At 36.3% G+C, this 17,752-nt stretch overlaps 1 protein-coding gene across 1 annotated transcript in view; it reads right to left on the bottom strand.

Moving 5' to 3' along the window:
• Window positions 1-17,752, bottom strand: part of LOC127942461 (adhesion G-protein coupled receptor D2) — a 78,276-nt gene that overhangs the window by 39,662 nt on the left and 20,862 nt on the right. The gene's annotated exons all lie outside the window — the stretch shown is intronic.

Genomic DNA, 17,752 nt, shown 5'->3' with positions numbered 1-17,752 from the left:
AAGTTGTTAGGAACCTTTTTAAGCTTCTGAAATTAATAAGAACTGTATGAAAAGCATTTCTGAGCCCAGTCTGAGCACTGCGGTGCGGACTGATGTGCACTACAATGAACTTTGGCCCAAGGTTCTTCTGAAGGTTTGTGGAAGCTACGCAGCCTATTCTTCCCTCGAAAGTGAGCAAGAAAGAGCGAAAGAAGAACCATCAGTGACACAGATAGACTGAAAGCACAAGAAATAAAGGGAAAAGAAAAACCAAATGGAGCTTGAATGGGCTGCCCTTGAATGTATAGAATGAGAGCACATGTGGTGAAAGACAAAAAAGGCAGTTTTTCATTATTTCCATGGTTGTAACTATTGAGTAGAAGAGTTGTGCATCTGCAGGTCTGGAGAGCAAAAGAAAAGCGGATGAATTAAGAAAAAAGGTGAGGGTCAATTAAAAGCTGGACTGACACTTTCCAAGACCAGAAAAGCATTTTTGGATGTACATTCTCAAAGAATGTGAAAAACGCAAAAGAAAGATCCGGTTTGCGATACAAAAATACAAAATGGTAAGGAATTAGTCCATCTGAAAATCAAAAGATTATCATTTACTCTTCCTCAAGGTGATTTAAAATCCTTTAATGGAACAAAAAAAGTTTTGGAATGACTTTTTTGTTGAATTATCAATTTAAAGTTAAAGTCTTATTAGCAATGCCACGTTATCTTCAACAAAGTGAGTCAAAATTTTCCACATATCTGTAAATATTTTTTTCACACATTTTGCTCTTTACACTTAATATCTATCAGTCTTCGCTTAGAAAATGAAAGAAAAACCATTTCAACTCTAGAACCAGGTTTAAAATATGAATGAATGAACTGCCCTTAAGTAAAGAAAGCGGGCACAAAATTCTATGGATGTGGGGATTGGATACAGAAGTAAATCAAAAGTTGTACTAACTTAAGATCAACACTTCTCTGTGCTTTTTTAATTAGATTTTGTTGTCATGTTTGAAAATGTTCTTGACTATATGCCCAAAAGTCAATACTTTTTAGCACTGGTCTAGTTTAATGCATTAACTTCACAAATGCAAGGTCTACATTTCTTATATTCAAAATCTTGCGATTACTAGCAGAATTCATGCCCCATTGAAGAGTTTTTTTTTCATGTCCCATTGAAGAGATTCTTGGCGTATTTTGCTCTGTGAGCCTAATATCTGTCCTGTCTGACAGCTGTTATAGAGTGAGATCAATCAGGCAAGAGTTTGTAACGTCCAATTTGCCACAGCTGGATCACGATGCATCATCATTGACAACATGATTTGAGGTCTGTTCCAGATGTCCACTATGTTGCCTGTGATGCCAACCCTCTTCATTTCATCACCTCTGGGGAGCCGCAGATCTCCCATGAGGCCATGCTACGCTATCAACTACTGTCCAAGTAGCAGTGACATCAATCATAAAAAAAAGAAAATAAAGAGAAATTAGTTTTTCCTATACTAGTCTATAAAAATAAAAATAGCAAAAATATAGAGCCGACATCACCATGTTAAAGATTTTTTTCTTGCAATTTTCATGTCAAATTAAATGTCTTTACAGATAACGTCATCACAATCTTCATCACTCATTTGTTTAAATTAAGGTATATTATTATTTAAATAAATGTTTGTATATTTATTTATTTAAGCTATAATAAAAAGGTAAATATTTGTTTAAATGAAAATAATAATACATAATAATATATTAATAATAATCATCAACTTTTTTAAATAAATGTTACAATTAATAGATTAATATTGATTTACATAAATAATTTAATACTACTAATAAAATATATTAATAAATAATTAATAATTTTTATTAGGGCCGGGACTCGATTAAAAAAATTAATCTAATTAATTAGAGGCTTTGTAATTAATTAATCGAAATTAATCGCATTTTAATCGCATATAAATATTTGACCTGAGAACAGTGAGAAGTAATTTTTTTTTCACATGAATTTATAGTATACCATTAAATAATGACTGAATACATAAACTTAAGCAACAAAATATTGTTTATTTTTGTTCAACCAAGTCTAGCAGACCAGTGCAATTTTTGCCATGAAGTGTGGCAATAGCATATTTAGAAACAATTTAGAAATAGTACATTTCAGAAATTCAGGAAGCTTATAGATGCTGGAACCTTCTGTAAAGAGTTTTTTAAGTAAAACACAATACTGTCAATTACATTCAGAACATTGGAAACCCTGACTATTAGAAAACATCTCTCTGTTGCTTCAGAGGCCATAACATACTAAGTCCAACTCTCAATAACCTTGGCCAAAACAATAAAGAGTTCAACATAAACTGTTGCACCAGCAAAATAATACATAGTTCAACATAAAGTGTCCACGCTAGCTGCTATATATTTTGCGTTGAGGTGATACTTGAGGCTCGATGTGCTGCTGCGGTGATATGCGAACGCTAGTTGGTGCTTCAGTATAATCGGTCCCGCCGAAACAAATCCAGTGAGAAACGTTCCGCGGTGCAAAAATAAGTTATTAAAAATGCGGGAATTTTTTTTTCTGTAATTAATTAATCTTAGTTAACGCGTTATTTTTTGTGTAATTAATTAATCTCAATTAACGCATTAAAGTCCCGGCCCTAATTTTTATACAATAGTGTTTTATATAAAAGTATAGTATAATTATTATTAATTAAATTATACATTTAATTATTTAAATTTTATCATCATCATCTTCACTATTACAACTACTACTACTACTAATCCTAAATTCTGGTCAATTATATTTTGGGAAACATTAAGTGAAAAATCTGTAACATTGTTGAGATTTTTTTTCCTGTTTTAAATGTTTTAAACCATAGTTTTCCTTTAAAGTCATTTGAATTCAATACTGCGCTACAGTACCCATGACTCCTCTAAGGAGTCAATACCTCGTGATAGCGGGGGGTAAAAGACAATGTGGTACGCATCCCATTGTTTTGCAAATTCCTATTTAGTATTGCAAATGAATTATCATGTTTTTGATCATAGGCCTTATTTGTGTTTAAGCTTTCATTGTGTTCTGAACAAAGTGGGAAAAACATCCCTTGCATATTATGAAAAATGATCAATTAGAATATAATTGAGATAAAAATAAAATGGCACCAAAACAATAATGATGGATTGTTTAAAAAGTTAATTCATTAATGACGAGCTAAAAACAAACATGGAAAAATGGAGCACATTTAAATGCATTGTGTTTCGGGGGAAAAAAACACATTTCTTTTGAACTCAGCTCTAAAATGGTGAAAATGTATGCAAAGGGATTGTATTGCTATACATCAAACAAAAAGCATAAATTATCTCCTAACAAAATTAATTAGGAAACAATTCCGTTGTTTAAAAACAGAATGCAGTCGGACCCAGCAAATGTTGTGTTCTAAAAAAACATGCGCCACCCCAGAGAACATGATGCATTCGGAACTGATTTCATTCCAATAAACAGGACATGACATAAATGAAAACACATTACACGCTGTAAAGTTGAATAGACTATATTATAATCACTCACAGAAAAGTTTTTGTTGGCAAATTTCATGTGGCAAATTAATTATAGCATCTACCCTAACTAAGGCCTATACATTTGTATTTAAAAATATAAATATTCGTTCATTTAAATGAACAAAATGTCTTTTAATAATTTCATAAATGTAATAATTTTAACAAAAATAATTTAACAAAATTTAATTTAATAAATATTTCTTATTATGAATATTTATGTGAATATATACAGTATTTAATACAACAACTAATAATAATAATAATAATAATAATAATCTATTAATTTAAATAAATATCTGTTAAAATAAACATTTATAAACTTTTAAGAAATATGTATTTATAATATATGTAGTATTATTATTTCTTTTTCAGTCAGTGAAGTAGTCAAGGATAATTGTTTTTTCATTTATTATTAATAGTATTTCTATATCTAGATAGTACTCCTCAATAATAGTATTTTATTTTGCTAATATATACTTAATAATAATAATAAAATACATTATTAGTAGTAGTAGTAGTCGTAGTATTAAGGTGAGTTTGAACAAAGCATGAAGAGTAGATACAGGTAGATACAGATGGAATCATTAACTGAAATATTTTAGTTGAGGTTACTCATGCCTGCACCTTTCTATGTCAAAGACAGATAAATCCTTCTCAAATCTGTGTGCCAGGCTGAAGTGAATGTGAATGCACCGTACTCCTTCGAGAAGAAAGACCCTTGTTCCTCATTACCTATGACAGGATACAGAAATTCACTTTGCTTTTCATTTAGGGCCTTCACGTCCTTTTTTATGGATGTCTGCCTTCACGCTTTTACTTACTGCGCCTCACCGGCGGCCGTGTAATAAATGATTATACATTTTCACAGATGACCACCTCGTCTTTTTTATCCCTTCGCCGGTCCCCTAATGCACAAAAAGTTAGGGAGCGAGCAGGTACAAAATTTTTCTCCGCAAAACCCTTTTTTGTCTTTATTTATGACGTTGTCCTTGGCAAGGAAAATTTCAATGTACTGAAATGAAAACTATGATTAAAGAGACACAGTGTATGGGCAGAGAGAATGGGACAGCTCTCCATCTCTGTGCTGTTATATATATATATATATATTAGGGCTGTCAAAAATAGCGCGTTAACGGCGTTAATTAGTTGTTTGTCGTTAATTACGTCAAATTTTTTAACGCATTTCACACATGCGCAGTGTGACAAATTATTCAGTTCAGGAAAGTCTCGTCGATCTCTGAATTCTCAAGATAGTAAAAAACAGCGACGAGCGCAGCGACGAAAACACCGAAGAAGCTTAAGGTTTTACCCCATTTACTCTCAAATACATTCATGCCAAGCTCGATAAACAGAGACGACTTTGGTAGTTGATACGCTGGAGCTTCTTCTTCCTGTTATAGCAGTGATCCTCAAATCTGGCTCGCGAGTTTCATGCAGAGTTTAGCGCAGACTCCAATTAAACACACCTGCCTGTGATTTACTAATGATCCTAAAGACACTGATTAGCAAACTCATGCGTGTTTGATTAGGGTTAGAGCTAAACTTCGCAGGAAAGTGGATCTCGCGAGCCAGATTTGAGGATCACTGTGTTATAGCGTCCTGTGTTTCACACTGCGCATGCGCAGAACGCCTACATGCAATGCAGCGAAAATTACAGCTGTCTGGGAAAGCATATGCATTTTTACTTGGTTTTACTGGCACTTGAAGCCTTCAGAACGTGAAAATATCGATCCTAAAGTATTGTGGCAGAGCAAATGAACACCTCCTAAAAACAAGAGTGCCCAGAGTGCTTCTTATGTGATTGTGGCGCATGTTTTTGTTTCTGAGTTCATTCTTTCGAGTTTCTCTATCCATAATTTCATAGATATGTGGCTATATTTAACCACTGGTTCACCTAAAACTCTTACACTATCTGTAGTTAAATGGCATGGTTTGATATAGTGCTCAGGTAAATTTGATCTAAGGAAATGTTAAACTTTTGAAATTCAGAAAAAAAGAACCCCATGATGAAACAATACATGAAAATTATGTATCTGTGTCCTGTTATTTATCTTTTGGTATGCATTTCAGAAAAATAATGGTTAGGATTCAGGTGTAGTGGCAAATACAAATACAAATAGTGATTAATCATGATTAATCCACTGAAAATTCTGATTAATTTGATTAAAAATTTTAATCATTTGACAGCCCTAATATATATACATGGGTGACACTACTTCAGGAACATATGAAGCTGGCCGGATGAAAGGATGCCGTGACATCAATGGGTTTGGAGGGAAAATAAGCACCGAACAACATCCACAGCATCTGATTTTAGTAAGCAGTAATGAAAGGAAACAGTATCTTTCTAGCCAACTAATTTATCCATGGAAAACCGCAAGACCAGCCCCTTGCTGTTCAGGCTTGGAACCAATTTATCAATTTAGTGAATAGCACAGGGGACTTTGATGACGACATGAGGGGTATCAGGTGTGTGTGTGTGTGTGGTTTGCTGGTGATTTTACAGAGGAGTTGAAGGCTAGGTTGGGGTTATGCTCAGGGCAATCTTAAACAGAGGCTAGTTTGCTTGGTGCGACACACAAGCACACAGAAACGCACAATTACACCAGCAAGCCAGATGGCTGTCAACATCTGCTCTGGGTGAAAGGACTCCTAAATGTGTGTGTGTGTGTGTGTGTGTGTGTGCATACAGTTAATTTTTTACAATAATAATAATAATATTATATATATATATATTAGGGGTGTAACGGTTCACAAAATTCACGGTTCGGTTCGATACGATTCACTGGTGTCTCGGTTCGGTTCGGTACGGTACGGTACGTTTTAGATACAGCAAAAAGAAAAATTTGCAGATACATTTCCTTGATTTTTAACAAAAAAATTATTTATTAAAACTAACAACGTATGTTTTTTTGTTGTTGTTTTTTTTACATTGAACAATGATGGAGCTATTCTTTACCCATCTTCTATGGTGTTTTCTTAGCAGCATACTGTATAAAACAAAAACAGCTCCTTATAAAAGAAAATGAAAATGTTATATTGATGTAGTAGTTATGAACTAATACAAAGATGTAACTTTTTATATGGAACTCTATAACTCTTTATATTGAGTGTGTTTTTACTCAATTGGTTCTCTATAGGGCTTGTGTTTTTTGGAACATAGCAGGAATTACGGTCTGGCTGAAATGGGCTCGAGAAGGAATATTGTAATGGGGCTCAATTACATTAAGCATGTTCTTAAAACCTGCGTTTTCCACTACAGAGGCACTCGCTCACTCAGTACGCGCTGAAGGCTCGTTGCAAAAAGGCTAAAGGGTCTTTCACACAGGATGCGGTATGCGCGGCGCTGGACCCTGGGCTCAGCGTTGCCCTTCAGATACAACGCGATTTGTGCTGCACTATGCCAAGAGCAAGGTAGGAGTTTTCAAAACTGCCCGTGCATACGTTCTATTTATAACAGTTCTATCTAATAACGTGCAGGCCTGTTAATTGTATCGTACTGCTCAGGAAATTCTGACACAGTACAGTACTAGTCCATTTTGATTTCCGTGCTTGTTTGGATGCCCCGATCGATTGGTAAAGTGCACCCAAACACCAGACCTGTTGGTTACTGGAGGATCTTCTATTTCTGGTCTGTTAAACGCATTGGCCATTTTGCAACGAGCCTTCAGCGCGTACTGAGTGAGCGAGCGCCTGACTGAGTAGCCTAACACAAACATATAAGTTGGTGGGTTTTTTTCTTCTTCAGGGGTGTCAGGGGCGTTGCCTGTTATGTCGTTTGGGTTATCGGACTACCTTGTTGAACGCATATCATTATATTTCACAATTTTGTATTTATTTTCCAAATATAATTAATTAGTCCAACGAACCGTTCGGTACATAATGCGTACCGAACCGAAAGCCTCGTACCGAACGGTTCAATACGAATACGCGTATCGTTACACCCCTAATATATATAAAATATAATTTTGTAAACGCTGGTTTAACGAAGTGCGATTTGAACAATATCGAGTATATTACAAAAAACAAACAAAACACAGCTACAGAGTCTGCGCTTTATTGACCTGATGAAGTCTAGTAGGTTATATTAGTGCACATTTAGAGTGCATTCTTTTACTTATGTGATTAATTCTGTTTAAATGCATTTTGAATGAACTCAAAATTTAAGATATAGGGGCAGAAAATGTATGTGTGTACATACATAGAGTTCTTATTCTGACTGAGTAAATGTAATCATTTGACTCAAAAGATGACCCACACTTTTAGAAAATGATAAAGGTAAAATACCTTTACCTAATATAAAGCTAAAAATCTATTTAAACTCATTGAACCAGAACGTTGGAAAATCTAAAATATAATAACCCAGAAAAAATCTACACAGATCAAAGTTGAGATGTACACACTCAGCAGCCCAGTGTTGCTGCTTTCTAGCTCCTTGGTTGTAACTACTCATTGTTTACATTGTTAACTGCTACTTACACATTTATAATATCAGTCATCACCACTTGGCAAGATACATCAAGGAGATTAGATATGGATCTGATATGCTAATATTATTTAAAAAAATTACAACTGGAAATATGTCACTACTTTGATAATATAGATATAAACATTACAGATCAAATAACCATCAAATTAACTTTCTTGATTGATAGCTAGGTCATTTTAGCTAGTTAACTTAGCTTCTTAATAACATGAGCATTATTCAGATCATCTACTCAAGTAAAATTACTAATACCACGGTATAAAATTGAAAGTATGAATCAGCAAAATGTACATAAAACTATCCAAACTAAACATACTCACTGTGCAGTAAAATGGTACCTGTCAGTTTTTAACCATTATACTTTATATGATATTTTTGGATTATTATTTGCTATTAACTAGTTGCCTATTTGAAGCAAAAGTCAGTTAATAGTTAATAGTGAAAATTGGACCCCAAACTAAAGTATGGCCATACACACATATGATCTATTTAGATAGAAAAGTAAAACCTAATGCTGCTCAAAAATGTGACAGCAGATGATAACATTTAAGTCAGTTCTTTCCAAGGTCAGCAAACATGCGTCGTTAATGTGGTGCTTTAACAAATAAAGAGTGACTATTCTGTAGTTAATGGAATATCAAATGTTCTGGACACCCATTCTGACTTTAATCTTGGTAGGATTACGCACAGCAAACCCAAAGAAACGTCTCTTCTTGTCAAACTAAAGTTGATGTATCAATCTGGGTAGGGTCACGAGATCCAGGCTTCCTCTGTTTGTGTCAGACAGAGCCTCCTGCATGTGGCAATAATTACAGAAATATGAGACAGAACAGCTCTGGAAGAAAAGAAATCGGAGCGCGAGAAAAAGACGCTTTTCACGCATTTTTTAAGAGACCTGCTAATGTCTCTGACGCCCTCCAGAAAAACAGTTTAATTAAGTTGTATACACAACGTTTACTTTAAGTGCCAGCGGTCTTTTAAAAAAGGGGCCAAATGTCAGCTTTGGGACTTGACGCTGATGTACTGCAGAACCTACAAACCGGGTCAAGTTTGGAGACATGTTTAGCTGGGTGGTGAGAATGTCAGAGGCTTCAAAACCAGGCCCAGCTGTGAAACACAGCGCTTCAGGAGAACGTGAACCAAAGGTTGAAAGTGATGTAGACTTCCAAATGTTAGCCCCCCGAAAGTCTAAATTAGGTCTAAAGACCTCCTTAAAGAAAGTTTGATTTGAGAGGTACAGCAAAAGGAAAGATCATAAATAAACAACTTTTTTCAATGATTAAAATGTCTAATTCAGATTAACACTGAGCTTTCTAAAGTTGTGTTTTGATGTGTAATCAGCTATCTGTTTCTAATTTGTGATTTCCACCCTAGAGACGGCTATTAAAGGTACATTGTTAAATAAAAACATCGTTAACTGGTTCTTATGTGGATTTGATTCCACCCCTGGACTTTTTGACATATTAAACTGCGGGTTAGAAGCTGTAACTCTTGCCCTTTACAATTATACCCGTCAATGACAAAATAATTTTATTCGATTTATCAACGTGTAGCCAAAATTATTTCATATGCCTGCACGGGGTGGTCTGACTCACTGGTGAAATAAAGAAAACTAACGCTCTGCCAGTCAGCTCTGAAAACCCAGAAAGATCCTGGAAGGAGGCAGGAAAGGACAAGTGGGATCTGAAAAAGAGTGAGGGAGCGAGATGATGATATTGATGAAAATGAGTGCTGTGTGGAATTTGTTCCATCATTTTTGTGTCCGTCAAGTGTGATTGCTTATAAAAGTAAAAGTGATCTGAGGAATCATTCATATCTGCAGCAAAAACCAACACTGACCATTATTCAGCCAATTTTCTCTTACAAACTCCAGTCATTTCAACAGAAACCTACACAATCTACACTATAACCATTATATCTGCACTGTTTATTTCTTTCACTGGTTTGCACTCTATCTGCCAAGTGCCTTGTGCTGCTTTATTTATCTTTTTTTACATGTCCTTATTTGTATATTTGTAATATTGATATATATTAAATCTGTATTTATCTGCATTTTTATGTTCTTCTGTTAGTGTTATCTGAATGCACCAAGGGACTGTTTCAATTCAGTTTCAATTCTCTGTATGTACGTGCTGTACATGTGGAAGAATTGACAAGCAGACTTTGACTTTGACTTGACAATGCAGAATTTTGCAACAAGTTCGAGTGGGTCACACAGATTCACCACAGCTGCTTGGCTTGAAAGTAAGTTCAGTGTGAGCTGTGCTGCATGCATCATTACACTACTGAAAACAGACATTTTTTTTGCCTGCAGAACTGTGGTGAAAATTTGCTAATTTGACCGCACCTTTAACCAAATTGTGAGTGAAGGAGAGAGAAACGTAGAGGCAGAATGAGTGCACATAAGGCCCTCTTGAGGCAGGGAGGAGCTGAAAATGAGAAAGCGAGAGTGTTGGAGGGATACCCACAGGCCACCCAGCAGCCAACAGAAGAGGCAGCGCGAGGCAGTCAGGAGAGGCGGGGAGAGTTATTAACTTAGCCCTGAAAGCCCTTCTTAATATAGGGTCCAGCGGTGATAGCTAACAGAGCCTGGCAGAGGTGACAGCTCTTGGACCTGCTTGAGGAAATCCAATTGAGAAGCAGCCAAGAGGAACAACAAGCGCAAAACAGATGTTCCCTGCTATCGCAGAGCGCAACCGCGTATACAGCAGAAACACCCTCTCTGCTCTCAAATTGGTCGCAGAAAAAAAACAACAATAAGGATCATTATAACATCTGCATTTCTGTGCCTTCCCGGCTGTTTGTTACAAATACTATTCAAAGGTTTAATATCTCGTTATACACTGAATGGATGCTCAGATGCATCTGAAGGTTAGTCATCACAAGATCGCACATTCAGATTTGATAAAGGTGTAAACATATGATACAATAGAATAGAATACACATTTATAAAGAAATTATGGTATTGTGCCATTTCAGAGAATATTTTACTAAGCAAATTCTCGAAGGCCAAACTATTTCATGTTATATACTCTGAAACCAGATATGATGGAGGAATTTCAAACCTCTAATGGATTGAATAGAAAAGAAAGCTTGCATTGTATTGCATACACAGCTTTATAACTGAGAACTCCTAAGATGTTTGTCATATTTATTGTTGATAAGGTCATTTATTTTACGGAATTAAACTGACTCACTCGATCGTTATGAGCTAGTTCAAACAGATTCATTTGACATCCTGCACAGCATTTTAGTTTTTTTTTTTTTTATTATTATTATTTTCATAAATAGCATGTTAGTTACATTAAAGCATTTCAGAATATTTAAAAATGTTACTGGTTGTATTTAGTGCAAATGTTTTCACAATTGAGATCAAGAATAAAAAAATCACAATGTTTTTTTCCAGATAAATAAGTCAAGTCTGCTTTATTGTCAATTCTTCCACATGTACAGCGAACTGAAACAATTCCTCGAGTAAATTGATTACAAAAAATGATCGAAGCAAATTCCTCTGCCTCGAAGTCTCTTTTAATTTATTTTAAATCTCACGTCAGGTTCTTTGGCAATGATTTTTTTAATGTGACACAACGCGTTTACATCACCCACAAAGCGTAAGGAGACACAAGGAGTCAACAGTGTTTTTATTTGAGTGCGCGGGCAAACGTAAAGAGAACGTCGTGGCCTGTGTCCATTGCAAGATAGAGCTGGCTTACCACAACCAGGGCCCTATGATTTCCGCGATGCAGAAAACAGGGAGGGTATCGTGGAATCCAGTCATAAAAACGGAATTTACAGTTTAATGGCACGGAAATTGCCAAATTTTTCATGAATTAATCAAAAATAGGTCATTGCACTTACATCAAATCACGATATGGACTAATATCTGTAAATATTAAGCTGGACCGGTCTATTTAAATATGAATCCTGCATGTTCTGCGTGTCTCTGTTAATGAACGGAGCAGAAGCGCTACTTCCTTTATCACACACACTGAAGTGCTCGTGACGCACGCAGTGTTTTCAGCGTCTGCTGTCTCACTAAATAAGACGAGAACACATGAACAACATCTCCAGAACTGCTCTGACAATCACTTCATGAGCATTTGACTGTTTGATTTGAGTAAAACTAGCGTCACATCACAAACACAGAACTGTAAAGGTACGTCAACCCATCAAAATAAAAGTCCGGTTTGGTTTAAATACAAGTATTTGCCAGAAAGGTATTACTATTGCTCAGCAGAATGTACATAGCCTACTACTAAAAAAATAAAATAAATAAAACATTATTTTTTTCTAAAGTTTAATCACACAACATTTCTTCCATGTTTTATTTTTAATAGTAAATCCCCTTTGTTTACCCAAAAGTTAAGTTTGCTTAATTTTTAATAATTAAAAGACAAAGTAAATCAATGTTTTATGTGTTTAATGTTTAATGTGCATCTAAGAAAATGCTTTATTTAAAACCCCAACTGAATGGCACTTAAATTCACTTAATTCATCTGTCAACTTTCTTGTCATTGTTCACAGTACAAGTACAGACAGAGAAACAATGGGTAATGATTAAATGTTTATTTTTGATGTATGCATTGCATTATATGCATTTAACAAAAACTTAGTTGTTCATTTTAAGAGACCCAGGAGACTTATTTTCTCTTGTATAATTAATATTGCACTTTAATTAAGCAAAAACACATTTTATCCGATTACTCGATTAATCGATGGAATTTTTGGTAGAATACTCGATTACTAAACTATTCGATAGCTACAGCCCTAGTGCAGATAAAATGATTGTAGTGCAAAAGAGCTTATTCAGACTGATTTAAAGTGAAAAAAAGTTCAGAGAGCAGTTCTTTATTTAAACTGACTGAAGAGGTAGTTGAATGAGTTAGTGAGCAGACCAATGCTGCACAAAGTGACTGGTGCAGGTCTGAGTTTGTTAGTAGGAGTCGGGGAGTGGAAGGACCTGGGGATGTGGAAGCTGGGGGGAAGCAAAAGAGGGGATGCAGAGGGCTTTATGGGTGAGACGGGTTCAATAAATGTAATGGAGGGAGGGGAGAGAGACACCAATGATCTTCTCAGCTGCTCTCAATATGCGTTGAAGAGTCTTCTGACAGGACGCATTGCAGGCGCCATACCACACAGTGGTACAGCTCATCAGGATGCTCACGATGATGCCTCTGTAGAAGGTTCACATGATGGGAGCCGGGGCTTTGGCTCTTATCAGTTTGTGGAGGAAGTATAGACACTGCTGTGATTTCTTGACCAGTGCTGCAGTGAGGTCAGTCAGTCCAGGAGAGGTCCTCTGTGATGTGCACACCCAGGAACTTGGTGCTGCTCACTCTCTCCACAGCCGCACCGTTGATGGTCAGAGGAACACGTTGAGTGTGTGCTCTCTTGAAGTCAACAACAATCTCCTTCATCTTCTCCACATTCAGAGAGAGACTGCTGTCAATACATCACCCGGCCAGGCAGCGCACTTCAATTCTGTGGTTGGTTTGTCTAAGTTGCTAATGAGACCCACCAAAGTCTTGTCATCCGCAAACTTAATGAAGAGGTTGTGGTTGTGTGACGGTGTCCAGTCGTGTGTCAGTAGAGTAAAGAGGAGGGGGCTCATCACACATCCTTGGGGGGCCCCAGTGTCCAGTGTGATGGTGCTGAATGTGTTGCTGACGACACGTACTGCCTGAGATCTTCCAGTCAGAAAGTCCAACAGCCAGTTGCACAGTGAAGTGTTGAGCCCCAGCTAGAGCAGTTTGTAAATGAGCTTTTGAGGGATGATTGTGTTAATGCTGTACTGAAGTTTATGAACAGCATTCTGACGAATGAGTCTTTTTTGTCTAGATGTGTGGGTGCTAAGTGGATGGCAGTGATGATGGCGTCATCGGTCTAGTGGTTGGACCAGATGACCTGGCCTCCACAGTCACCAGACCTGAACCCAATCGAGATGGTTTAGGGGTGAGTTGGACCGCAGACAGAAGGCAAAAGGGCCAACAAGTGCTAAGCATCTCTCTGGGAACTCCTTCAAGACCTTTGGAAGACCATTTCAGGTGACTACCTCTTGAAGCTCATCAAGAGAATGCCAAGAGTGTGCAAAGCAGTAATCAAAGCAAAAGGTGGCTGCTTTTAAGAACCTAGAATATGACATATTTTCTGTTGTTTCACACTTTTTTGTTATGTATATAATTCCATATATAATTCCACATGTGTTAATTCAGAGTTTTGATGCCTTCAGTGTGAATCTACAATTTTCATAGTCATGAAAATAAAGAAAACTCTTTGAATGAGAAAGTGTGGCCAAACTTTTGGTCTGTACTGTGTATATATATATATATATATATACATATAAAAGAGGACCTACTATGCAAAATTCACTTTCACATTTTGTTTCACATGTTGTACACAACCATCCTATAATGATAAAAATCCACCCACTCCTTTTTTTTAACTCATTTGTTTCTGTCAGCGCAAATTATTTACACCAGACTGCTTTGTGAATGAGGGTCAGTATAAAGTAGTTTTTGCACAAAAGTTTCTCCTGAAGGATGGAGCAGTGCCAGCTGTTCGTGATCCAGCTACACCTCCAGAAGAATTAAGTATCACACATTAGTTTTCCAAATTGGCTTTCTGAAAGACTTTCTTGGCACTCTGTAAGGCTAATGTTGCTAAAGCTACCACAGTCCGTCTGTTTTAACTGATGCTGCCTTTAAGGGCTACCAGAATGATTGTGAATAGGAAAGTGGGAGTTAAAATTGCATATGAAAGCAATGTAAAGTCGACCGCTGGAATTAGTCGAGCTCATAATCACAAGTGTGGCTTATAAAGTTTGCGATGGCGATGGCACCATGAGTTTTTTTTATAATGCCGTGCTCCCATCCCTGTAATTAATAAGGTATATTTTGTTATGCACAGTACAATCAGATGACTGACTTTTAAACTGAGGGAATTTTCTATAAAGATAACAGGCTTGTACTAATAGTGGAGTTTTTATTTGCAAAGGCTTGCACCGGTATTGACGGAGCTTTCCCTGGAGCAACAGCTCATTTGCATTAAAAGGGGAAGACACGAAAATTATGCGTTTTGGCTCATCCTCTAAAAGTGGCAATTTTAACAAGCTATAAAAAATTATCTGTAAAGTATTTTGAGTAAAAATTTCACCTACACACTCTGGGGACATCAGAGACTTATTTTACATCTTGTGAAAAGGGGCATAATAGGTCCCCTTTAAATAAAACAATTATATAAAATGTAATACAGCATAAATCATAAAAGAAATTATATAAATCATACAATTATTCATTTTATTATTTAAATGACAAAAACATAATTTGTGTGTGCATTATGTAATATATGTTAATATTATAATATTGTATAAAAATAATTATAACAGACTGCATAATTAAATAGAAATTGTATTACAAATTATATAACTTGCATATAATCCACATTTAATTTTTTATATATAATGTATATATATTAAATAAATCATATAAGAAATGATATAAAATAAACATAATTAAGCATTTTATTATTTAAATAAATGACATACTTTTTTTAATAATTATTAATTATTATTTTAAATGTGTTCTTACAGAGCTTCAAGCTACTTTTGGCTTGTAGGGTAGAAATCTACTTTTCCCAAAAGAGTAGCTTGACTTTATCTTAACTTCTTTTGATAATCTAAATAAACGACATCTGCTATGGTATGGTATGGTATATCTAATGTACTGATCCCAATCTAAAGGTTTCCTGTATAAAATAATGCCTAAAAATAGAAAATGTTTCACAGATAATCTCTCATAGAATTGAACATTAAATCTTGACATCCAGTGTATTTCACTATTTGTTTGTTTTGTGCGTTCAGGCCTAAAATGAAAGAAAAAGAAAAGGCACGACAATAAGAATCCAAAGTAACTAAACACCAAAAGCTCATGGCCCACATGTGTGCAGAAGAGAGAGGGAGGGAGGGAGCGAGAGTGAATGGTAAACAAATTCGCTTTTAAACAAGACAATTTCACATTGCATGCTTCGAAGGGCCAAGTCAAACATCCTTTCAGAAAATTGATACAAACTCTTAACACATGGGTCAAGCCACACTCTTTGAACTTGAGGAGAAAAGCGGGCCCCGTGTGCCAAAAAACTGTTTAATTAAAAATACTTAGGCATCCACCAGCAAATCTGAGTGCCCCCCCCACTGTCAGAACGCATGAGACCGCCCTGCCAATCTCAGACAAACTCGAATTACATACTTTCCACTGAAAGCAAGAAAAATGTCAGGCTTCACATGGTTAAGACAGAACAGCTGGGACTAGGGATCTGCTCGGACCCAGATCTCTCTGAGTTGGCCTCCTCAGACGCAAGCAGGAAATCTACTGTTTAAAGACGCAGCAGCTCAGTTCTGTGTTCAATATCACGCACCTGCAATCATGCACTTGAGCATAATCTGATGTACTCTGTACTACACATAAGGTTATTTGAAGCTAGATATTATTGCAGGTTGCACAACAAAAACCACATCTCAAATAAAGGCCGCTTGGAAAGGGTGTCTGGGAGTCGTCTTGTTTTCTTCTTCAGATTTGAGTGGGCTGGGGGTTAATGGCACATGCCCCAGACGTGCCACATGCGGTTAAAACACTTTACACAGACAGCATCAATCCTTATCCAACATAACTCGGTGCGGACGTCACATGTGTTTAGGGTCGTCCCCGACTCACGGGAGTCCTAAGTGAAAACGAATGGTAGTTCATCGACATGAGCACTTCATTCGTCTTCGTTTTCTAGTCTCTGTCTCTTTCACAGTCTGTGTTTTTAGGCTTTGTCTCCTCGCCGCTGTGAAATAGTCTTCTTACTGTCTGATCATTTGAGCTAGACACATCCTTCCTGGAAGAATATTAACATGTATATTATTATGATGGTTATATTATTTTATGTTGGTGTGGATCGACTAATTTATTCAAAGATGCATTAAAACTGTCAGGGTTTGCAAGGGAGGAACTCAAGTGCAGACAGGATTCAACACAAAAGGGTTTATTAAATACAAAAAGGGAAAACAAAAACCCACGAGGGGGAAAACAGGACTAGGGCAGATACAACAAATACTAAACAGGACTGATCAGACAAGGTAAACAAAGACTCAAAACTAGAGAACACTAACTACAAATAACACTCACGGTAATACAGGGACTTCAGCGGTACAATCACAAGTGTAGAACACATAAGTAGTACACAAATCACAATGACAATGAACCGACGCAAGACAGAGCACACTAGGAGATCTAAATAGGGGTACTAATCAAGACACGACAGGTGTTACAGATAGGACAATCAAGACACGACTAGGTTAACAAGGGGGGCGGGGCAAGGGAACGAGACAACACAAGCACATGGCCCAAAGACAAGGCCATGCGCTTGTACACAAAACAAGGGTCTGTCATGATCCTGCCTCAAGACTAGGAAAAATCAAGGACACGAGGGCAGGATCATGACAAAAACTGGAGATTTTATTACAGAGAAGGTCCATGCATATCATTGTGCTGTTCAAGAATATCACACGTTTTGACCTTTTCATGACAAAGCACGATTACTTTGGGTCAAGTGAAATAACATTAAAGAAAGATTCATGACATTTATTGAAACAATTAAATAAATAAAAAATCCGGGAACTTTTATTTCAAAAATTGAGCATTCAAAGTCTATAAAAAAAACATTTATTTATATTTCTTGATGATAACACCTCTAAAATATTTGAGTCGT

This window comes from Carassius gibelio, chromosome A22 (assembly GCF_023724105.1).
Source record: "Carassius gibelio isolate Cgi1373 ecotype wild population from Czech Republic chromosome A22, carGib1.2-hapl.c, whole genome shotgun sequence".
NCBI classification, from domain to species: Eukaryota; Metazoa; Chordata; class Actinopteri; order Cypriniformes; family Cyprinidae; genus Carassius; species Carassius gibelio.
Note: the sequence above shows the minus strand (reverse complement) of the source record. Positions and strands in the feature narration are given on the sequence as shown.